This window comes from Microtus pennsylvanicus, chromosome 16 (assembly GCF_037038515.1).
Source record: "Microtus pennsylvanicus isolate mMicPen1 chromosome 16, mMicPen1.hap1, whole genome shotgun sequence".
Lineage (NCBI taxonomy): Eukaryota > Metazoa > Chordata > Mammalia > Rodentia > Cricetidae > Microtus > Microtus pennsylvanicus.
In genome coordinates, this window is record NC_134594.1 from 37,528,733 (window position 1) to 37,553,241 (window position 24,509).

Below are 24,509 nucleotides of genomic sequence, written 5' to 3' on the forward strand. Positions count from 1 at the left end.
TATATGTATGCATGTTCACGTGGGTACTGGCATATTCATGTGCTCATAGAGACGAGATTTGCATCAGGAATCTTCCTTTAATACTCCACCTTACTTACTGAGGCAATCTCTCCCTTGAATCAAAACTCTGTGGATGCAGCTCACTTGCTTTGCCGCAGACTTTCAAGTGCTGGAACAGCAGGCGTCCTGCTCCACCTATCAAGCCTTTTACCTGGCTTCTGGGTCTGTAGTCCAGATCTCAACACTGGCTGAGCATTCCCCCAGCTTTGGAGTTGCTGGAAGTATAGCCGTCGGACCCAAACAACTCAAAGTAACTCTAATACCGGTTGTCGAGCATCTAACATCAACGCCCTTGCTGTTAGTGCTTCCTATTTAAATGGCTTGTAAAGGGAGCTCCAGAGTTTGAGGGCTTCGGAGGGACCCTGTGGAGCCACTCTGGTTTTACGTCCATGTGTGCATTTTCCCGTCACACTTGGTAGCATGGAACGGGGACAAAGAGTGCTGGCCTCGGCTTGATTCGGAACAGGAAGGCGAGATCGGTACTTAGGGAGACCCCGATTACTTCAGCGCTCTCTATGCCCCTCATGCCTTGCTTCCTGAGCCGAGCTGATTTACAGCAGAACACTGGCAAATACAATGGGAGGATGCTTCAATGTCTCTGTGCCTCTCGCCAGAGCCCGAAGCTGGTCTCTGAAAGTCCTCCGCACATCGCTGCAGATGCTGTATTATCCCTCTAGGCGGGTACCGCTGAATCTTTTATGGAGATGAATTGATTTCCTAGCAAGCAGCAGGGCCTCTGAAAACTTGGCAACCCTGCATCAACTTACCAGAAGTCCACTTAGTGCGGGGGCTCTCTGTGGGCACAGCTATAGCGGTTGAGGCACCATGCTGGGAGGGTGTGGTCCCATTTTCCCTAATGACACAGAAGAGAATGAGAAAAGACTTCATACTGCTTTTGAGTGCCGCAGCCTGAGCCTGGCTGTGACAGAAAGCCACTGCTATTTTTCTATGGTTTGGGAGCGACTTCTGCACTTAGGCAACTAATCATAGCCTGAGAACCACAGAGGAAAGGGCTGGATTTGCTAACTGGCCACAGAGAAAGACGCCACTGCCACTTTCTGGAACTACTAACTCTGCAGGAACCTGCTCACAGACAATGCCTTGCTTCCTTTTTGTCGGTCTGAAAGTTTCTTTCTGGAATTTCATTGCAGAGACCTAGATCTAGGTAATTGCCCCCAAAGTTATCTTTAGCGTGTGGGTTAGTACAGGTCTGTAAAAACTGTTCACAATTAAAAGGTGTTTGGATAGCTTACTTTTCAACAGAGAACCTTTTCCATCCTCGGCCTGAAAGAAATTTAACAGTTGCGACCTGTAGAGTTTTTCCCACTTCCAGGCTATGGCAAGCTGGGGGTGATACTCATTTCAGCTAAGGAGCCTTAGGTATCAGTGTGTATTTCCGACGTAGCAGCTTCCTGTCTCTGGCTATGTCATCCTGAACATACCTGATCTCATCCAATCCAGCAATTTTCTCTTGCTTTCCAGTTAGGTCTGCCTCATGAAAATTACCTTTATTTTTGGATGTTGACCTCCAGTTGCTTTGGTAGGCTACCACTGTGGTCTGTGTGGACTGCGTACGGGTAATTCCGTTCACACATACATTGACACTCTTTAGCAAATACTGGGCTGGGTGAAAGCATTGTTGCAAAGGTTACAATTGAGACGTATTCATCTGCCTGGAATACCACACACTGGGAGTGTTATTTATTTCAGTTGTAGAAGCTAGGAAGCTCAGGATCAAAATACCAGATGACCAGTTCCTAGTGTGGTCCTTCTTGCTGTGCCAATGGTCATCTTCTGTCTGTGTATCTGTTGAAGAGAAAGAGAAAAAGAGAGAGCACGCACGAGAGATTTTTGGTGTTTTTTTTTTAATTTTGTAATCCTTCTTCCCTCCATTCACCCCTGTGCTCCATGATGTATATTAGTTATTTTGATTATGTCCAGAAGCAAATAGTAAATATGAACTTTCAGGTTTATGGCTGAATACAATGAAACTGGAAAAATGGAAATGAGATCTTTCAGAAATCACTAAAGGTGAAGGGTTTGGCAAGCAAGCTTGTTGGAAAGGGGCTGTTCTGTGCTTTGGAGAAGAATGTGTGCTCATGGAATGTACATATTCTGGAAAGTAAACGCAGCATCATTTTTCTATCCTCTGGATGGAGTTTTATCATAAAGTTTTACTGCAGGGGAGTGGGAGCTTTCATTGCTATTTGATTAGCAGCAGTCCAAACTGTTCTACTCTCAAATATGTCTTCCAACTACTTCATATTCCTGGGGAAATCGTGTCTTGTGGGGTTTTTTTCTCCCAAAGCACAGAATCTGTACTTAGATTCATGTTATTTAAAGTTTCTATCACATACCCCTTTGAGCAATATAAAACCTTCTAAATTGTCTCCGTTTTTAGCTGAAACCAACTCCCAGTGTGCCAATATCAACGGTTGACTAGGTCAGGTTGACTTTGGGCATTTCGAGCAGGCAGAAACGTTTTCCTTGTGCCTATTCCTACCTTCCCCCAGCCCCACCTCCTTCAGATCTTATCCTGCCGTCGCGTTCTCTGTTTTCTTCAGGATTCATATAGTTAAGAGATTATTTATCTCACTCATGGGGCCATGGGACCCTTACACACTCCAGCAGGCATAGACGGTGTCGATGCCGAGGAGGGCCAACTCAAAGCCCTGGGCTGGGCCTCCTCTCAGATCATTGATGGTAGGGCTAGGGGTATAGTGAAACGCAGTGTTATTTCATAGTGGGACAGTGAGTCTTGGTCTTACTTCCTGGTAATTTTTGAAACACTTGATTGCATCTAATTCTTAATAAAGAGAGCAGTTTCTTATTTCCCCCGCTTTGCAGAAGCATTTAAAGATAGGCTTCTGTGAGGTAATGTTTTCTATCTTAAAGTATTAATGCATATTCATAATTAGGTATTGAAGAGTACTGTGCTATTATGCTGCAAATTATAGGAATGAGAAAGCAAATGTTTAATTTTAATGTGAAGATGCATGTTAAATGATATGTTACCAATAAGAGGCCCTGGTTCCAAGAGATGACACTCTTTTTTCTTTACCATTTTTTCTTAATTTTCTCTCTCTCTCCACTCCCTTGACATAAAACTAGCCAGGACAGGGAAGAAGAGAGGACAGTGTGAGGAAGTGTTCCCAGCCTGATCTGTGCATGGCTCTGTTTCGGATAGTATTTTCCCAAATAACTTTAAGATGCCCTTCCCCTCTTCCTAAGCCAGAGGGACCTCCAGTGTGACTCACGCATGTCTTGTTCACATTTTCACAGTCATTGCAGAAATTGCCTATATTCCAAGTATTGTCTATTGCTTATTTATTGTTTTCAGTCTTTGTAGTGGAATTTTGAGTCATGTGTACACCTAATGACTATAGTCTCTGGTGACTTTTGTCTCCATTGTGTCCACACACCTATCAAGTGATAGCCATGAATTCCACATCATTAATCTTTGAGTAAAGGGAAGGACAAAGGTCGTCTATGGTGTATACATGGCCAAGGACCTCTTGAAAGGGTGGTCTTAACTCCCCAGGACTTGAGCCTTCAGGATTGGTGGCTACCATGTTTTCCCAGAAGTTTATTTCTTGGGTAGACACAATCCCGAAGGACAGAAAGTACCTGACATGCGCTCTTCAGGATCTTGGCTAGACAACTGCATTCAGTGCTGAGTGGAGCCTGCGCTAAGTTTGAATAAATGAGCAAACGAAGGAATAGACAAAGCTTTGAGGAAAAATATGGGTATTTATGTCATAGGTTCAGGGCCATTGTTCAACTGTATTTGTTTTTAAAAAAAAAAAGCAGAACTTGTTTTCCTTAATTTGATTGCTTTTTGAGTAGGTAGTATAGTTACACCGTATAAAAATTTGAAAGCATTGTATTAATTTCCCAGGGCTTCTGTAATTAAGCGCACCACAGTCATCTATGGCCTGATGTTACTTAGTATATCTCCGAATACCCAGTCTCCGAATATGGTCCCGTCACGTATGCTCATCTCTAGCGGTGGGATTTGAACACTCCTCTCTGGAGGAACATGGTTCTCGCTACTGTAGATAAAAACGTACGAAGGAAGAGGCCCCATCGTTGCTATCCCCGGCTCACTCTGCTGCCACCCTCAGAGGTTACTTATGTCATCTGACTTTAAATTGAACTACAACCGGTTTAAAAATGACAGTGGGAGAGGTAGGCTCATTTTTTCCTAGAAGGGTCTGTCTTGTTCCCGTCTATTTCATTCATCAAAACTTGGTGATTTTTAGCGGTCGGATTTCTACCACGTCCTCAGCAGGGTTCAGGGGTAGGGAGAGAAGGGGAAATGTTCAAATAGGAACTAAATATAGTTATCCTATATTAATCATAGTGTGAAGCACATTCTACTTTCCCGCGGCTTCCTCATTAAATGTCAGACGCTGTGTGGGCGGCAGTACTTAATCACTCATGTGCTGGCACCGGACAGACCGTGGCTGCCTTTGAGTCTAGTGATATTCAGTCTGAGAGCATTTGACCTGGGACTTTATTTAAATGCATGCTTTAGAATTTTGGTCAACCTCATTGAGTTATAATTGACCTACAACAAAGAGCAAGCATTTGACAGGTTCCATGAGGTACATTTATTCACTACCATAAGTGGGATATCAGAAGGGGTACAGGGGGATGGTAAAGAAAAGCTGTCAATGGACTTGGTTTTGTTTTTTTTTTTTCTTAACAGCGTGGACATGGGTTTGTCATTGTCTGTGCTGTGAAGCACTGCTGTTAAAGCTCCTTGCTACACGATACTCCTCTACCGAATTAGCTGAACTTCGTGAGGAGATGTTGTATTTCATGATAGGGAACAAGATGTGTTCATTCCCTGTCTTTTAAAATAGGAAATATATCCACATAGAACTATAAATATATATTGCTGTATAGTGCTGTGTTAAATGATCTCATGGGTCCTGAATCTATTTAACTTTTCCTTTACCATTAAAAAAAATTTATTTTTGAGACAGGGTTCTTACATATGGGCTTGAACTCACTGTGTGGACAAGGATGACCACGAGTTGTCATCTTCTTGCTTCCTCCCCCTAATTGCGAGTTGTCATCTTCTTGCTTCCTCCCCCTAATTGCTGCGAGTACAGGCATCTACCTAATGGGCATGCCTGAACCTCACTACAAAGGAATGGAGATTGGGAAGCAAAGACGTTTAAGAAATGACAAGTGGCCTCTTTTCTTCTCCATAGACAGTAGAGACTAACCTTCTGTGTGTCTCTGTCCCTGGGATGGGAGCGACCCTGTGGAGCTGATGATGGTAACACCCTTCACAGTGATCTTCAGTGACTAATGCTTGCATCATCACTGTGGAGCCATTCCCCAGTAAACAACCGTGAACTCAAGGAGTTGAGCTTTAGCTGGATGGTCGTTGAAAGCTAATTACCAACCACACCACGATGCAGGTTTAAATGGTTTAATCTGGCACAGAAGCCTTCAAACAGGAAGAGGGCCGTTTTCATGGATGTTTTAGGGTTTCCTGAAATACTATTGGAGGAATGCTTAATGGATAAGATTTTTAATGGCATGAAATCAAGTCAAAACCAGGCACCTTTAGTTAGAACTTCTCAACAAGTTTACACAGCTAAAAAATAGTGGGGGCTGGAGAGGTGGCTCAGCGGTTAAGAGCACTGCCTGCTCTTCCAAAGGTCCTGAGTTCAATTCCCAGCAACCACATGGTGGCTCACAACCATCTGTAATGGGGTCTGGTGCCCTCTGCTGGCCTGCAGACATACACACAGACAGAATGTTGTAGACATAATAAATAAATATTTTTTTTAAAAAAATAGTGTTAGAGCCGGGCGGTGGTGGCGCACGCCTTTAATCCCAGCACTCGGGAGGCAGAAGCAGGCGGATCTCTGTGAGTTCGAGACCAGCCTGGTCTACAAGAGCTAGTGCCAGGACAGGCTCCAAAGCCAGAGAGAAACCCTGTCTCGAAAATCCAAAAAAAAAAAAAAATATTTCTGTCTCTGAGATATTCCTACACACAGACAATGAGGGCCTTTCCTCCAGCTAGGATTTGGAATTGCTCACTCTGCATTTTTATTCAGTACTATCTCTGGGACATGAACAAGCAGAACTTGCTGTTTAGTCTCATCTGCCATTTTCCTGATTCCACAAACCAGTGTCTGGATGTCAAAATATGAAGGTGAAAGTCGATGTTACTTTTCTATCAGAACACCTAAGTCAAGGTTACCAAGGTTACCTCTCCTCCATGGCCCATCAGAAGGCCTAAGTCATAAAGACCCAGGTTACCCCTCCTCCATGGCCCAGATAGATTGGTCTGTGGTCCCAAAGTACAAACCTGACTTTGTGAGTTTCTCAGTCATTTCAACCTTCATTCCTGTTAAAACAAAACCAAATAAAAAATCTGCTAGACTTTTAAAGACCATTTTAAGTAAGTTGTATAATTCATTTTTATAATTAATTTTTCTGATCCCAACGGGGAGCTAAGGCTAATCATTAATAGATATTTTTAACATGTGCTTTGTATATGTGTGATGCGTGTGGTTGTCCACATGTCACAGTGTAACCATGAAGATCAGAGGGACAACTTGTGGGCGTTGGTTCTCGTCTTCAGCCGTGTAGGTCCCTGGGATCGAACTAAGATCTTCAGGATTGGCGCAGGTGCCTTTACCTTCTGAGCCATCTTCCCAACCCTGCAACAAACACGTCTGCAAGCTTTCTAAGCAGCCCACTGAAGCCCTGGAACTTACCAGCGCTATACTCTTCACAGCTTAATTTAAATGAGTTTGGGGCTCTTTTCTTTTTATTCTTATAACTACTAATTTATTTTATAGGTGGCCCCACTTTAGGAAACTCAACTTGGGTGTAATTTAATGAGACCCATCAGTGTCCATAAGCTGGACTAGCAGTGATGTTTTAATATAGAGGGCATACCTTACATATAATCCCTAATGTTTGAGAATCACATGAAGAATTTTAGCTTTTAGCCTTGACTTTTGAAGGAAGAAAAAAAAAGCAATACCTGTTTCATTTACTGGAGGAACAAAAGTCCTCAGCAAAGAATAACGGGCCAGACTTGCATTCCCGCCACACCTATTCCCCTTTTACAATGCAGAATCTTACACGACCCCAAGCATGAAGTGCAGAGTGATCTGTTGAACAGGAGCCATTCTGAACAATGAAGACGGCAAGGTGCATTATTCTCAAAGGCAGCTGCAAAGTCAGAATCCAAACAACGGCTTATTCACAGCTGATGCTTGGAGGTCAGAGGGAGATCCAATAAATAGCAACAGTGTTGGGCGGAGAACCATGCATCTCTTGGAATTTAATTTATATTAATGAGAAGTGGGGCCTGCTTAGGGCTTTCTTAGCGATTCCTCTGGTGTCAGGTTTTAATGATCTGACTTCATGAAAAGGATTTTAAATGGGTTATCTGGGAAGAGAACCTGATGAGATACTGCGTATTAATTGTGAGGCTTCGATTACTCTGCCCCCTGCTAAGCCACGGTCACCTATCTGGATGTTTTCAGAGCTCGCCCTACCGCACTGATAACTTGCTCCCAGTGCAGCCTGGGTGAAGTTGCTTGCTGTGTAGGCCAGGATGGCTTTGAACTTGTGATCCTTCTGCTTCGGTCTCTGTAGGGCCAGGGCCACAGGTGTGCACCTCCGTATCAGACTCGCACCTCAGCAGACCTCGTGACGACCTGCATTTGAGGCAGAGTGGAAGCAGTGCTGTTAGCTGCTTTGTGGGAGCACTCACTGCGTCCTGGGCTCTGCGAGGTGGTGTTCCCAATTTCTAGTTTAACATGTTTACAGAATTACGGGTGTGGAGAGAGAGACTCGGAGACATGAATTAACCTGCTCCAGGTTATAGTAAATAACGGGCCAGAACCAGGGTATGGTAAGTTGGTTAGCTCCCAAGCCCGCGAAGCTAGCAATCTCAGGCTGTTTTCTTAACTCATCTTACTTTGCAGTAGTTATAATACTCCCCCTTGATCCAGCACCACGCTCCTGATGCTGTGCTTGGGGTCTTATCCTGCAAACCTCTTTAATAGATGATACCAGACCCTATTTATAAATGAGGAAGATTGGGTATCTGGCCGAGCTAGAATTCAGCGCTAGACCTATCTGGCCCCTCCCACACATTTACTACTCGGGTACACAGGCCTGGCAGCAAGTGCCTATAGCCACCAAGCCATCTTGCTGGTCCCCAGTGCAGTGGCTTTACGAAGGTGCTGGTGGAGTTGGCACAGAGGGTGAATGCCAAGTAGAATGGTTGTGCCAACACGGAGCCAATTTGGTTAATAACAAAAAATAGAAAGAATGAGAGAAAACATTTCAAAGTGAGGAGCTAGTTTCCTCTCTATGTACAGCTTTAAGCACATTGTTCAGGTGTGGAGTATAGTGCTTCGGATTATAGCGATTATATAGTATTTTAAAATTTCAAAGAATTTTTAACTTTAGCTTTAATTTTCTTTTTGGCTCATATCTTAGCATAATTTCGAATTCGTTAGATTTGTTATTTGTAAGTTACTGTTTATTCATACTGATTTGTGATACAGAAAAACACCTGAACCATTCTTAGTTGACGAATTTACTAAGATTTGCTATGTGGACAGTTAGGTGAACAATTTTTTATAAATGATGCATACACGTTTGAAATGAATATTTGCATATAGATGATTTTCCAAAGAGTTCAAAGGTATAGACTTGCTTACTAATGAAATCATTCTGCTCTTCATATCTTTAGCTTTTTAAAAAGACTTTTTTATTCATTTGAAATTTTATTTTTAAATTGTAGAAAATAATGAGTTTTATTATTTTTCAAACATGTGCTTTGAATATAATTCACCCCCCTTTTCCTGTCTTGCATTTTTTCTTTTTAAATAACCCCCCTTCTGCTTTAATATCTCTTTCCCAGCCATGTGGTGATGGCACACGCCTTTAGTCCCAGCAGTGGGGAGGCAGAGGCAGGCGGATCTGTGAGTTCGAGGCCGGCCTGGTCTACAGAGTAAGTTACTGAACAGCCAGAGCTGTTTCACAGAGAAACTCAGTCTCAGAAGAAAAAAAAAAATTTTTTCTTTAAAGCTAGATCCTGCCTATTGGAGAAAACAAGATAGTTGTCTTTCTTAGTAGTTTTATTTTGTTTAACTTGATAATCCCAAGTTCTGTTTTTCTGCAAATGCCATAAATTCATGTCTTTTATCTTTGTCTGAGCTAATGGAGGCTCAGGTAAGGATTTCACAATTTCACACTGGTATTTTGTGCTAGCTGGATCTCTATGCTTTGTCCTCAGTGGTACTAGTGTGAAGCTAAGATCCTGTGCATATTGGGCAGACTTTCTACCACTAAACTATGTCCCCAGCCCTTAGTTCTAATCTGATATCATTGGTAGTATGTTTTAGTATGTATAAATTTGTGCTTATGATGTACCTAAAACCCTTATATTTGTTCCATTTGGTTTTTTAAAATTAAACTATATTATCATAGTTAATTATATATCAGATTTCATATGCCCAAAACTGAAGTCCTGGTGCATGTTTCACCGAAACCAGAATTGTCCTGTTCTTCTCTCACTAGATGGCATCTCTGGCATTTGGGTACCTCCAACTGCATCTTCAGTTAGTCAAAAATAAAACCTCGGGCTCTTAAACTCATTTGAAATTCTCACAGGTTCTACCTTCAAAAGGCATATCTAGAATCAGGCCTTGTTTTTATCATCTCCCCCTACTTAGTCCCCTGTTTTGACACTGTCATCTGCCTTTGCCATTACATAGCTTCCTTGCTGGGTTTTCTACCTTTGTCCCTTCACAGCCAATATGGAAGCCAGCTGCCTCCACCTCCCTGAAAGTTCTCTGTACTCCAGCCTGTCCCCATCTTCCTCACCCTGTCTTAATTAATTGTTTTGGGTTCCTGGTTCTTCCTTCTCTGTAGAAGTTTGTTTCATGGCCAGATGTCTATCTTACTTCCTTCAGGACTGTGGTTGTTGAAATGACAAAATGTTCCTCACAGGCTCAGACATTTGAGCCCTTGGTCCCCAGTTAGTACTTTGCCGGGGGCAGCCTTTGAACATTTCAAGTTTCTCCCTAGTTCCAATTCACTCTCTGTCTCATGTTCGTGGTTACGGACGATGTGATCTCTCAGCTTGCTTGCCACTTGCTGTCATTCCTTGGCTCTGCCACGATGAACTCTTAGCTGTTTTAGAACCATAAGTCAGAGTGAGCTATCTCTTCCTTAAGTTGTCTGTGTTTGAGGTTTTTATCACAGCAATAGAAATCAATACATACCATGAATTATAAGTGTATAATTATTAGCTATGTGTGGGTGGTACTGATATATTTATATCAGTTCTATTGTCTGTCTGTTTGTCTATCTATCTCTATCTAATCTATCTACCTACCTCTCTGTCTATCTATCTATCTATCTATCTATCTATCTATCTATCTATCTATCATCTATCTATCTACTTTTCTCTCTCTAATCTATCTATCTATCATCTCTATCTATACCTACCTACCTCTCCTATCTATCTGTCTGTCTGTCTATCTATCTATCTATCTATCATCTATCTATCTATCTATCTATCTATCTATCTATCTCTATCCATCCATCCATCCATTCATCCATCCATCCATATACCCCAGTAGAGCCTTGTTTCCATCTTTGCCTCAGGTTGAAGGGAATCCAGCAACCATCTGGATGGGTCTGCTGTAGGTAAGCTTTGGTTGATGGCATTGGTCAGGTGAACATCACCTGGGACTGTCCTGGGCCAGGCGGCTGTTCTGTTTTAGGAATGTTGTTAAGACTCCTTTCAACATCAATGAACGAAGACATTTCCTGTATCGACCGAGGCTGAAGCTCTGCATCCCATAGGTTTTGTGACGGCACTTTGTGTAATAAGTAGCACTAAACTGTGGCTCATCTGTGCAGTAAAATATTAAGAAGCTGCAAAGTAGTTTTACGAGGATATTTGATATTCTCACAGCTTCTTAGCGAGGGGGAAATGAATGCGAAGCAATAATCTGGTATAATCTTTATATGTACTGGAAATGACTAGAAGAAAATACATCAGAAGTTTCATAGCCGTTTGGGGGCAAAAGGTTACAGTTGCTTTTTACTGACGTTTTAATATGCTGTGTATTTATGTTTTCCAATGTTAACACGTATTAATTTTATATCAGGAAAGAAATACAAGTGATTGTATATATCAAATACTCATAAGCAAAACACAGGTTTCTGAAAATGACACAAAAGCTGCTTGTATTTCTGCAGCATCTCAGCCTTGAGTTCCTGCACCATCAACGTGCCTGCATTCAGAAGAAGACAGTCAGGCACCTTGCATTTATTTACATGAGTTGTAAAAAATGTTTTTATTGCATTTACTTAGTGTGTGGGTACACACGGTGCTACAGGCCACGTGTGGCGGTCGGAGAACAAAACGGGAGCCATACAAAGTTTCTGTGTTTGCTGGTCTTGGGAATAGAACTCGGGTTGACAGGCTTGGCACCAAGTACCTATACTCTCTGAGCCGTTGCACTGAACTTTCTAAATTTGTGGTTTATAGTTTTTGTCGCGGTTCCTATACGGTTCTAGAACTCCATAATGCAAAACCTTAGGGCTCTTCCAGCAAGCGTAGGAAACCAAGGCCCTCTTGCGGCTGCTTCTGAAGAAAACCTTGTGTTAACCTTCAGAAAGCCTAAGAGGGTTGTTTTGACGTATTTGAATATTGTGTTTTCATTTCTTTTAAAATTATGTTTATTTATTGAATCTATGGGTGGAGTGACAGCGAACAAAAAAAAATCAAAACATGGTGTTTGGAAACAAAACAGTTGTTTGAGCACAGCGTATTCAGTGAATAGGAAATACTAAAGTAAGTCGTTTGTCTATAGCACACAACAAAGACAGAACAGGGCCAACGAAGATGACAGGAGCTCCTCACCGGAGGCCATCTATCAGCGAAGTCCGTTTTCTTGAACAAAATGAACATAATCATATATGCTAAGTAGAAACAAGGTTTACCCGGGTGTGGTGACACACACCTGTGATCCCAGCACTCGGGAAGCAGAGGCAGGTGGATCTCTGTGAGTTCAAGGTCCTTCTGGTGAGTGTCAGATTAGCCTGGGCTGCACAGGGAGACCCTGTCTCATAAGGAAACAGATGGCCTTGTTTGGGGGGAGCTGACCCCCAGGAGAACAGACTTAACAACAAGAGCCACGCAAAGCTCTTACAGCATCACCCAGGCATGTTTTCCAAGTTTAAGATGCTTCTGTATCTTCGGACTGAGTAGCTCTCTGCAGGACAGACACTGACGAAAAGAAACACACCATTCACATTTTAATCGTCATCCGTTTTCAGGTAATTTCTCTCTAACGCTTATTTGACATAGACACTCTGGTCCCTAGCTTTTCTTTGGGGAGAATTTTAATGCTCGCCTTATTTTTTAACCCTTTCCTCGCCTGTAAATCTATCTTTAAAACTTTATTTTTAAAATAATTTCATTAAAACAGGATGTGGAGAATTTTTTTCTTTTCTTTAATTCAGGGTCTCCCTGTGTAGCTCAGCCTGGCTTAGAACACAGTCTATAGCCCACGTTGCCTTCAAACTCCTCACTGTCCTAAGGCCTCAGCGCTGAGTCCTGGATTTACAGGCGTGTGCCACCATGCCTGGCTATAAACTGGGTGTTTTAACAACAAGAACAACAAAAGCCCCAGAGAATCCTTTTTTCACATTACCATTCATTCTGTTTTATACAGGTTTTCTGTTTTTGTATAAATTTACTCCCCTGTAATTCTTTGGAATTCTGTCCTAGACCGTGAAGCCTAGAAACCGAGTGATTGTTTAAACAGGATTTGTTTAGGGCAGCGGTTCGCAACCTCTGGGTCACGACCCCTTTAGGGGTCACGTGCCAGACATCCTGCATATCGGATATTTACATTACAATTGATGACAGTAGCAAAGTTATGAAATAGTAAGGAGATAATTCTATGGTCGGGGGTCACCATGACACAAGGGCCTGTATGAAAGGATTGCAGCGTGCGGATGGTGGAGGACCATCCCAGGGAGTGTCCTAGATCGGCACAAGATGTTGAGCGGTGTGTTAGCACCCTAGGAACCATTCCTTCCTGTGCTTTTCTTCTCCTCTAGGTGGAGCCTATGACTTGGTGCTAACCAGATGTGTAATACATTTTATGCCAACAGCATTATCAGTATCATTTATTCAGAGCTCGAAGGCTGGAGTGTTGCTCAGTGCTCGAGAGCACTGGCTGCCCTTCCAGAGGACCCAGGTTCCAGCACCCCCTTATGCTGGCTAACAGCCAGGTGTGACTCCAGTTCCCAGGGTTGCAACCCCTTCTTCTGGCCTGTGCAGCAATATGTATATGTAGCATACAAACATATGTACAGAATATCTGTCTGTCTGTCTGTCTTCATGGAAAGAGTATTGCAACAGGGATGTCATTTTAGATGGGAAAGAGAAGCACAGAAAGACGGGTAACTTGCACGTTGTCACTGTTAGGAAATGACTGCTCTGGAATTCAGACCTAGGTCTGGTAGGCGTGAGGGCCCAGGCTTTTAAGCACTGTGTAATACTTCATTCAAGAGATTCATTATGGTGCGCCAGAACAGGCAAGCAAACATGCTGGAGTGTGAAATGGTGTATGCACAGCTTGAAATGACCTCAGAGGGATGGCTCTGTGGAGTCCGTGCTCACATCCTTAGAAGCGTTACTGAATGTGCACTTGTTCACACACCCTGTAGGTGGCGCTGATCCGGTTCTCCTGACATTCAAAGCGGCGCTTTCCACACAGGAGTCTCTGGGGAGCGTTTATCTGAGGCACAGCATCCAGAAACTCATGGGAGCAGATGCAGAGACCCACAGCCAAACACTGGGTTTCTGGGGCTTTGTAAAATGTGGCAATGAGTGATAAGCAGGTGAAGATTGGAGAAAACACATCGTTATTAACTCAAATCTGTTTACCTTCATTTAATGAACTCTTCATTGCCGTGACTAGATTTTTATAAAAGTAAAAACAGTTCCCAAAATCCAAGAATAATGAGGCAATCTATGTTCAAGAATTAATGGTAACACCATCTCAAACCTATGTGCGGTTTTTTATATTTATATTTTTAGTGTATCTCATTTCTCTTCAATGACAATCTAGCAGTTTTGTCTCTTGGTAAAGTTGTGAAGATCTAGCATCCTCATCATAAACTATGATACTAAACTCCTTCCTCAATTGTTGTCACTGTGCTTGATGAACAACTTTATGAATATGTGGTAAAGGATAATAGTATTGCCCCGCGATGGGCAACTGTCACTAACCCAAACTTGAGGAAGCAATCACGTTAGAAACAGAGAGGAGCTGATGACAGGCAAGAAAGCCAGTTCACGTGGAACAGGGACACAGTCACCTCCACAGTGAGGAAGAGCCATGGAGAAGAGAATTTTCAGACTTTGCCTTACCTTAAAGGGGTTCCACGAGCTCCACCTAGTGTTTGGTTGCCAGTCACTGCATCTGCTCCCTTCAGTTGCTGGGTGATACCTGCTGTGGAATATTAGTTTAAGATGTGTTACATTTGTTTATTTGGTGGAATATTTGCCTAATGATGCAAAGATGTGTTGCATTCTTTTATGTTGCATTTGTTTAACTCTGTAAAAGCTGTGTTGCTTTGCCTGCCTAAAACACCTGATTGGTCTAATAAAAAGCTGAATGGCCAATAGCTAGGCAGGAGAAGGGATAGGTAGGGCTAGCATGCAGAGAGAATAAATAGGAGGAGAACATTAGGCTAAAGAAGAAGAAAAGAGGAACAAGAAAAGGAGATGGAAAGGAGGACACCAGGGGCCAGCTTCCCAGCCACCCAGCCAGTCATGGACTAAGAAGGAAAGAAAGATATATAGAATAAAGGAAGGCAAAAAGCCAGGAGGCAAAAATATAGTTGAAGAGAAATGGGATAATTTAAGTTAGGAAAGCTGGCTAGAAATATACCACAATAAGGCCAGACAGTCTTAAGTAAGATTAAGTCTCCATGTATTTGTGTGGGAGCTGGGTGGTGGGTCCCCAAAGAGAAAAAAATTAACTACAGATGCCCCCTGATAAATGTGTTCCAGAGACTCTTGGGCTGAAGGCTTGGTCCTAGCTCATGATCCTGTTGGGAGGTGAGAGTAAGTGCATGATAGTAATTGACCTACAGAAGAATATGGGTCCCTGTTACATTGGCAGTGATAAGAATTGGAGGCAGCATTGGCCGTCCAAACAACTTTGTTAGATAACTATTTACCCATTTCCTTGACTCCTGTTGATAAATACTCATAAACTTGAAGGGAAAGGGCTGCATGGGAGAAGACTCTAATCTGCGTCATTAACTTTTCTTTTAAAGGCACATGTTATATTTAGAAACATTGTACAGAGGAAAGATTGTTACAAATTCCCTAAATATTTATGGAGGCTTGTCTGCTTATCATGGCTGCACAGAAGACGAACAGCGTAGGCATAGACACTGAGGGCAGTTAACACATAAACATTTAACAGTAGCCGACAGCATCTTGTAATCCTATGTGATTCGGGCAACGGTATAGGAATGCAGAAAGAGACCTGAGAGATGCTAGTGTTCGAGATGAGCTTTGAGGTTTGACGGCCACGTTATTGGTAAAGAGAGGAGAAATCCTTTCAGGCTTAGAGGGTGTTATAACAAAGAGCAACTGAGTTAAACTGCAAACACAATGAGAGGGCAGAAGATGGATGCAAAGGGAACCTAGGCATGAATGACCGGGGGTAGTGCAGTGGCCAGGGAAGGAGGTGGGGGAAGATGGACTTTGAGAACAGGGCTCCATTGTCAGCCAAGCCTCTGAGGATTTTGCTGAGGATTTTGAGTTTTTCTACATACCTAATAAAAATTCTTTTGAGAAGGGGAGAAAAAAATACTTGTAAAGTAAGGGATTAACTGGGGGTGAAGAGAATGGCAGAGAGGGGCCAAGAGAATGTACGGTAGATGAGATTTTTTTTTTTTGGTGGGGGTGGTAACTGTTGGAATAGTTACTACCATTAACTAAAAGACAATAGAAAGGGAAGATCTGACTTTGGAAGAAAGTTTAAAAGTTTAAACTAATAGAGTTTGAGAGATGATTATTTTAATTAGGGAATCAAGAAGTTCTCTGGGTTAAGGACAGGAATCTAAACCAGACATATTACCCTGAAGGCAGCTTTTTAAGACAGGAAGTGGGATTTGCTGGTGAGCGTGCCTTCAGGAAAGGAAAGCACAGGAGAGGCTCTCATGATCTCAGAGCCCACCACTTGTCCAGTGGACCACAGTTGGGGATGTATTGACTCCACAGTCCTCTGTGATGGACTGCCCCAAGCCACCGTGGCTTCAGGTTCCTCCATGTTAACCTGATACAGCACTACTTTGAAATATGGATCTTCTCTCAGCCAAGCACTTGAACTTGTCCCTGTGGAGGGCCTCAACCACATGATCTTTGTTCTGCAACTTGTGTGGTTAGACATAATGGGTTAGAGTGTGAGCCCCAACCACCATGCACTGGGACTTCCCAGAGGCATCAGCCACATGTACCTATTTAGAGACTAGCTTGTGGGCATTACAGACAGGAACATCTGTTGGAAAGGGCCATCTCCAGAGTCCCTCAGGGAACGCACACATGGACCAGGCTGCAAACTCACACACAGAAAGCTGCTGTTTGCCACCATGGCGCACTGAACCAAAGGTAATTTTTAAAGCTGTGGGGATAAATGATTCTTTTTCCCTGGAGGGAGCTCAGAGTGAAGGGGGCCAGAGTGAGAACCATTTAAGGAGAAGTTGCACACAAGGCCATAAAGAAAACAGAGATCAAAGAGCTAAGAGGAAAATCAGAACCGTAACCGTCATAGAAGCTAGAGAGAAAAGTTTTTAGAAGTCAGCAGTAGAGCTGTGTTTAAGCAACTTAAGAACTGTGTTTATAGCAACTTGTAAATTTAGTCCCCCTGCAGGGACTTTAAATTGTGTTCTTGTGAGTGGGTTGGAGAGGCCACGGCATTCGCAGGAGTTGCTCTGGGTCTGCAGAGAATCCGAAGGCAAATTTATGGAAGCGAGGTGACGCCGCCTGCCAGTAATGCTCCATAGTCCTGAACAAAGCTTCTTGCCCTGAAGGACCTGTTTCTCGTTGTCACAGTGTGTCAGATTTTGTCAGAAATAGTAACCATTTGTCTCTTCAAGTCAAAAGTCGTAAAAGAGCCTGGCTATTCATGTAAAACACTGAACTTATGAGGCAAGGGAGTTGCTCAGTGGTCGAGGGCTCACCTACCTTACATAAAGCCCTGGGTTTGATCCCTAGCACCACCAAAAACAACAATGAAAAAAGCCAAAATGACCATATGGCCACAACACTGTGTATTATAATGGTTTCCCAATTTTAAAAATGCATTCAGAGTTAAAGGTTAATTTTTCGTTTTTACTCTATTAATTATTTTATTTTTATGGGTTTTGTTATTTTTAAAGTCAATTATTTTCTAAATATTATCTGTATCTATATGTTTAAAAAACTTCTTGACAACTGCATATGCTAAGTGAGTTTTTGTGAAGTCGTCATTTTTGTGACTATATTTTAAGAAAAAGTTGAACTGTTTAATTTTACTGTATGTGTGTGTGTGTGTGTATGTGTGTGTGTATGTGTGTGTGTATGTGTGTGTGTGTGTGCCTGCCATCTCATCTGTATGTGTACCAGATGAGTGCTAGTGCCTACAGAGGCCAAAAGAGGGCATCAGGTCCCCTAGAGCTGGAGTTATAGGCACTTGCAAGCCTCCGAATGTGGGTGCTGGGAATTGAACCCCAGTCCTCTGCAAGAGTAGCAAGTCCCTGCTGAGTTCTCTCTTCAGTTGGAGGTATGTTTAAATGCGGCAGTTTACAGGCTGTGGCTGACTGGTCATTAAGTTGATAAATACCGGGGCAAGGTAATTCTTTTTAAACTAAAAGACCTCTCTTGAACTCGGGAATCCAGGAACTGAGATTTGAAACTACTCTTGTGTGTGCCTTTCTTTCAGTGGGACAGAACACCTAGAAGAAGCTTGAGGGAGGGGGTTGGGCTCTGTGTCGGGCCTGCTGTCCGTCAAGGCATGCCATGACCCAGGGTCATGGGAACCTGCCAATCAGGAAGCAGAGACTTCCAGGAGGCAGCACTGAGCTCTTACCCTCAGAGGCCTGCCCCACTGGCCCATCCCTTTCCAAACAGCACAACCAGCTAGGGTAAGCTACTGAAACCCACAAGCTGGTGTGGACTATCCACATTCACATTCAAACTGTAACACCTGTTCTTTAAGTGCCTTCAACATGGCGGCTCTTTTGTATCCTATTCAGAGAACAAGTTAGCATTCACTCACCCGAGATGAGGAAAACCTGGTCCTTTGTTGACAATGAGGATTGTATTACCATTAACGCAACCATGCTCTTCTAATACCAATGACCTCATCCTCGATGTCAGATTTGTAAAACCACAAGTCAATCTTATGAAAGATTATTAACATTATAGAGTAGATACTACCATCCGAGTGATGAGACCTGGGAGAGGTTATATGTTATGTATTTAATGAAAGGCAGGACCTCAGACCGTAATGATTACATTCTTACACTGCCAAGGGTTTTGCAGAGTTCTGTAGACTGACCCTTTTACTGAATGTACATTCTTGTGGTTACTGAACTAACCCTAAGTCCTTCTCTGGAAGATCCGGACCTCCCAGCCTGATCTGAATTACTTGTGAGTCCACTTTTCATCCTTCTGATTGATGGGGTACACTTAAGTGTCCTCGGGCCCCTTTTTCTCGGTTCCCCCATTTTTAATTCTTGAATTCCTGCCAAACTTTAGCATTACTTTCCAGCCTTCACAGGGTAAGCAAGAGGCTGTGTGACTTGTCATATGCTGGAGGACTATCCCAAAGGTTAACTAGCACCTGCATCTACTCCAGTAGAGGAACCCAGAAAGTGTATGTAGAGCGGACCCAAGATTTCTGACCACGCTCTTCCAAACATGTGGAACATTTGTCATTGATCCCACCCCAGAGCAAATTCTGCTGCTGAATGTGGGCATGGGGGTCTTGAATGTCTGAGTGCAGAGTAGCTAGTGGGAAAGACTTTTTTGGTTCATTCAATTAATCTGTGTTAAGTGAGTTGGAAACCCTGAATGATGCTGATGGCGTGGTGTGGTTTTAATAGTAATCACAAAGGCTGAACTGAAATTCAGAAGTTTATCTGGAGTGTTCTGGCTACCAAACCCCTTTCTTCCAGGATCCAGGCTAACCCCCTGTCTCAGCTCTTCCTAATGTAGTAATTCAGGCATGTTGTTACTCAGATGATCTCCCTCTGCTGTTCCTGCAAATGCATGACTTCACGGCTTCTTGCCTCTTACAGTTGATTAGGAATTAATCCATTAGGCACGTAGGTGTTGCATTTACACAGCCCTTGCACATCCACGGCTGTGTCCAACCCTGCTCACCATCACAGGGGATAAATTAACGTGTTCTATGAGTAAATCCTTTCTTCAGAGTTGGTGTGTGTGGGGTGTGTGTGTGTGTGTGTGTGTGTGTCTGTGTGTGTGTGTGTGTGTGTGTGTGTGTGTAGGGGGGTTCATTTGTGCATGTGGAAGCACCAGGTCAATGTTAGGTGTTTAGCGGGGAGGGTGCAGGGTCTGTCACTGAACCTGAACTGTAGTGGCAATTCATTTGTTTTGTTGTTGTTGTTGTTGTTGTTTTCTTTGATTTGGTTTGGTTTTTCCAGACAAGGTTTGGAGCTAGCTCTTGTAGACCACGCTGGCCTAGAACTCACAGAGATCCGCCTGCCTCCGCCTCCCGAGTGCTGGGATTAAAGGCATGCGCTGCCACCACCTGGCTTCATTTGTATTTTAATAAATAAAGCTTGCCTGAAGATCAGAGAGTAAAACAGCCTCACTGGTCAGCCTTACAGACTAGACAGTGGTACCACACACCTTTAATCCCAGTAGCCACACTAGTTGCCATAGAAACCAGACAGTGCATGCCTTTAATTCCAGTGGTGCACACCTTTAATCCCAGCCATAGAGAGGATTATAAAATGGGAAGAGATAACGAGGACGCTGGCGCGGGATCTTCCTCCACTAAGGCCTGAAACCCCACTAATGCCAATACACCACTCCTAAGTCTCCTAGGCCTTCCCTTGGGATGTGAAGATCCATGCTGGGCCACATTTGCAAGTATTAACGTGTGTCACGCAGAACTGACAGGGAAGTGATAGTTACAGTGTATCGGTAGTTATATGTACAAATCGTGAAACATTTATTGCAAGATTATGAAGTTCGGGGTGCTGCTGCAGTCACTGTGTGGATGTCAATGCCAGCTGAAAACGTCATAGAAGAAAACACATTACAATATTCCGGTTGTCATCTTTACCGTTCGCATCTCCTGTTTTCGTCCTGAAGCCTGTCAGCCTATCTCTTCAGTTCCCTCTGGAGTCTGCTTTAAATTCTTTGGGTTTTTGTTTGTTTGTTTTGGACATCTGCCAGTCGAGTGCCAGTTTTAGATTCTAAATTTTCCCTCTGCAACCCCCTTGAGAAACGCGTGTTTCTAACTTCAGTCGCTGCTTTTGCTCCCATATGCTTCTTGCTCCATTTCTAGGCATTGGGAAGACACTTGGGTTGAATATGTGCGTGGTGAAGACAGCGGAGCTTCGGGGGTCAGGGCTTCTCTCCTTCTCATAGTCAAGAAAGAGACCATCATCAATTTGAAAGTCACTTTGAAATAGATAGCACCGAGTCCTTTCCTTAAACAACTTTAATTTAAAAAGCAAGATGGGGGAATCCTCTGTGGCAGTGAGAGTCTGTCCCTGCCATTTTCCATGAGTGGGTCAGAGGGCAGTCCTGGCTCTCTGTCTGCAATTTTCACTTTGGGACAGCCTCTTGGTGCTGCTGCAGGCCTGCAGAGAATTTTCCTCTTCCTGCCTCCTGTCCTGTGGGAGTGCTGGGATTATAGCCGCGCACTGTTAGATCTGGTCCCACGTGGGTTCTAGGGGTCCCGCAGCAGGGCCTCATGCTTGAGCCACGAAGCCACTGCCCCGGCCCAACTTTAGTTTTCCAACTGCGAACGTCTTGCCCTTCTGGCTGTAGGTGTAGATCAGGGGCCGAACACTTGCCCAGCGTATGGACGGCCCTTGAGTTCAGTCCTCAGCGTTACACACAAACGATGAAAAGTTCTGTAAAGCAAAGCCACACACGGGGCTTACACGTCAGCTAGGGCTTCTGGTTTTCTCTTTTGGCCAGGGTGTAGGACTGGGACAGGGACCCAGGGAGGGTAGAGTCACATTTGTGCATTGTTCCAAGCTAAAGGTTCCCGGTAGGGCACAGAAGCTTGGAGGACAGCTGCTTAAGGTTGGAGAAGAGCTAGGATTGTTGAGTATTTGGGAGTGCCATTTGCTCTGGTCTTCCCCGACATCGTGTACCATTGGCTGTCACTGAAGGGCTTACAGGACAGTAAGTTTTGGGTTCACTGGAGTCAAGCACATACACAGGCCAGTGACTTAGTGGGATGGATTTGGTTTCCCATCCCACTATCGCTTACAGGTATGAGAAGTATCAAAGGAATCCCAGTAGAGCAGCACTGTAAATAGCCTGTTGGTTGTGGAATTGAGTTGCTATGCAACCTGTTGAGTGACATGTCTGAGAAAGTGTTTCTACTTTTAGAAATTTTGGGGCTTACCTGACTTTGCGTTTTGGCCTCTATTACCTTGACTATAAGAGATCAATGAACAGGAGGTGAGGTGCTCCCTGTACAACTGAAAAACACAACAGAGTTTTCTTCCTCTCATCAGCTTCAGACACAGAAGGATCCTACCGGCCTTATCCAGAGCTTATGTGTTCTTATATTAAAGATGATTCCCATAACCTTCATGATCTTTTTTTCTGTGTCGGTACTTATTAAACACAAAGAGGCGGGTGGAGAGGGACCCGCAGACACATAAGTCTCGGCAGCAACTATAGGAGCCTGCATGGAAAAAATGATGTTATTTCTCAGTGAGGCCACTATAAAACCATTTCCTAGAGGGGTTGCAGGCCCCAGTGGATGCTGAGGACTTCCTCAGGAAGCCCGTTCCAACACCAGACTCATGCAACATGAGAGGCAGCCAATCAGCGCAGCTGCTCATGACTGTCCTTCTCAGGAGTCTACAGTCCCTGAAATTCTGTGGCAAATAAGGACCAGGGCCCCAACCTGGGAGGCTCCAGTTCTACCCTCAGCCCATCTCTTTCTCTTTCTGGGCTCTCATCCCTCCTCCACATGTCTCTTCCTTTGTGGTGGAGTTTAACATTTAGCTCAATGGAGAAAGCAGGAGCACAAAAGCCTGTTTGCTTTTCCTGCTCAGAAGGACTGGGTTTTGGGGGGGACAGTGTAAGATTCCCTGTTCCCCATGGATGGACTACATGCTTCCTCCAGACAGCTGGATCTCACCAGATACGTTTATACATTTGATTTCCGTGTCCTGCTACATCCAATTCTTGGTCCCCTCTATTGTTTTTCAGAAGCTACCATGGCATGCTTGCTCTACAGCTTAGGATTCTGTGTACCCTGCCCCACAGACTTTATAAAAAATATTTTCTCTTTCTTACCTCCTGTCCCCTTTTTAATCCGTGTTCTCCCCAACCCACTTCCCCCTCTCTCCCCCACTCTCTCTCACATGTGCACGCACACAAGTGCAGCCTGATAGTATTTGTTTGGGGTCCCCCTTTTAACAGTAGAAGGATGTGCTTGGTGAGTCTCTATCACCAAATGCTAGTGTTCTGCAGTCACTGTCCTTGTGCCCAGACATCGTGCTAGAAACTGACTACAGCAAGCTCTAGTTACCAACTGAAAATGTGCTTACTGAGTCCCCTGTGGCAGCCTGGAAGAAGCCACGCCCGTCAGACAGTACCATGGTGCCAACTGCAATCTTACTGTATATTTATTCATCTTTCCAGCCTTATCTTGCTTAGTCTGTATCCCAGATTTATGAAACACTATTTTCTTTTTCTCAGCTTTGCTAGACACAGAAAATCGGATCGACTCTCACTAAGCAAAATTTTTTTTAAATTCCTGATATTTAAATAGTCTTTCTTCACTGTAATATGTTTCTAAGAGTGTCAAAAAACAAAAGCAATAAAACCAATTAACATTTAATCTTCCTTCCCGCACAATTGTGGTAGAGCCTGCAGTTATGCTGTTAAATTGCTGGAGGAACCTTATTTATTCTTTCCGGCCATAATGACGGGGCAGTCAGTAGGCTAAATGTGAGGATGAGGAAGAATGCAAGATTTTTTGTTTTCAAAGTTCTTTAGGTTTTGCAGTGTGTGTGTGTGTGTGTGTGTGTGTGTGTGTGTGCGCGCGCGCGCGCACGTGCCTTTTGTTGCAGTCTCCAAAGCTTAGTTTTTCTTTTATTTATAACTAGGTAAAATTTAACACATTAAATTTTATTTTACACGTATACATGTTTTGCCTTCATGTATGTCTGTGCACCATGTGTGTGCAGTACCCACAAAGGCCCGGAGAGAGTTCAGATCCTCTGGGATTGGAGTTGCAGCTGCCTGTGAGTCACCGTGGATACTGGGAATGAAATCAGGGTCCTCCACGAGAGCAGCAAATGCTCTTCACCCCTGTGCCATCCCTCCAGCCCCCAAGTTTAATATTAATTTTAGACTGTCTCTGTTTGATCTCATTTGCAAAGTTAATAAAACATTTCAGCTATGTTAAACTTAATAAATCTTCTTTCCCTTTTTATTTAAATTGCCTGGTTTTAAATGTCAATGGTTTGTAAATAATAATACATTCAAATCTAATAAATAACAATGAGCCTCATTTTTAATCTTATGTCTTAAATAACATAAAATGTCAAGAGTGAGTAGATTCCTGAATAGGAAATGGTTTTATTTAAAAAAAAAATGTTTGCCATATAGCGGAACTTTCTGAGTATTTAGGACATAAAAATACAACCCCGTTTAAGGAAGGCACTTGTTATAGCTGTTCATTAAGAGTACTTATCCTTAGGCAGTTCAGTTAGTTAGAGTCTTAGAGCTTCAGAGACCCAGAGTATGACAAACCACCTTTGGAGGAAGTCATCAAAGGTTATAGTTCGGAGCTATTTCTTCTTATGACCAGAGATTTCCAGCTGATGTCAGTTAGATCATAGCTACAATCATTTTGTAGTGTTCTCTCAAGGACTTTGAAGCAGAAACCTACTCTTGTATGTACAAGGTCTCTGGACTTAGATTTTTTTCCATGTAATAAAGTTCTGCTGTCTTAGAGTTTCTACTACTGTGATGTAACACCATGACCAAAAAGTAAATTGGGGAGGAAAGTTTTTTTTTTTTTTTTTTTTTTCCGCTTACGCTTCCACACTGTAGTCCACCATTGGAGGAAGTCAGGACAGGAATTCAAACAAGGCTGGAACCTGGAGGCAGGAGCTGATGCAGAGGCTAT

General features: G+C 43.3%; 1 protein-coding gene and 1 pseudogene across 2 annotated transcripts in view; one reads left to right on the forward strand and one right to left on the reverse strand.

Annotated features, from left to right (window-relative positions):
- Positions 1-24,509, forward strand: part of Ppm1l (protein phosphatase, Mg2+/Mn2+ dependent 1L) — a 207,390-nt gene that overhangs the window by 96,934 nt on the left and 85,947 nt on the right. The gene's annotated exons all lie outside the window — the stretch shown is intronic.
- The window catches only part of LOC142836622 (NEDD8-activating enzyme E1 catalytic subunit-like), a 41,184-nt pseudogene that overhangs the window by 1,936 nt on the left and 14,739 nt on the right, over positions 1-24,509 (reverse strand).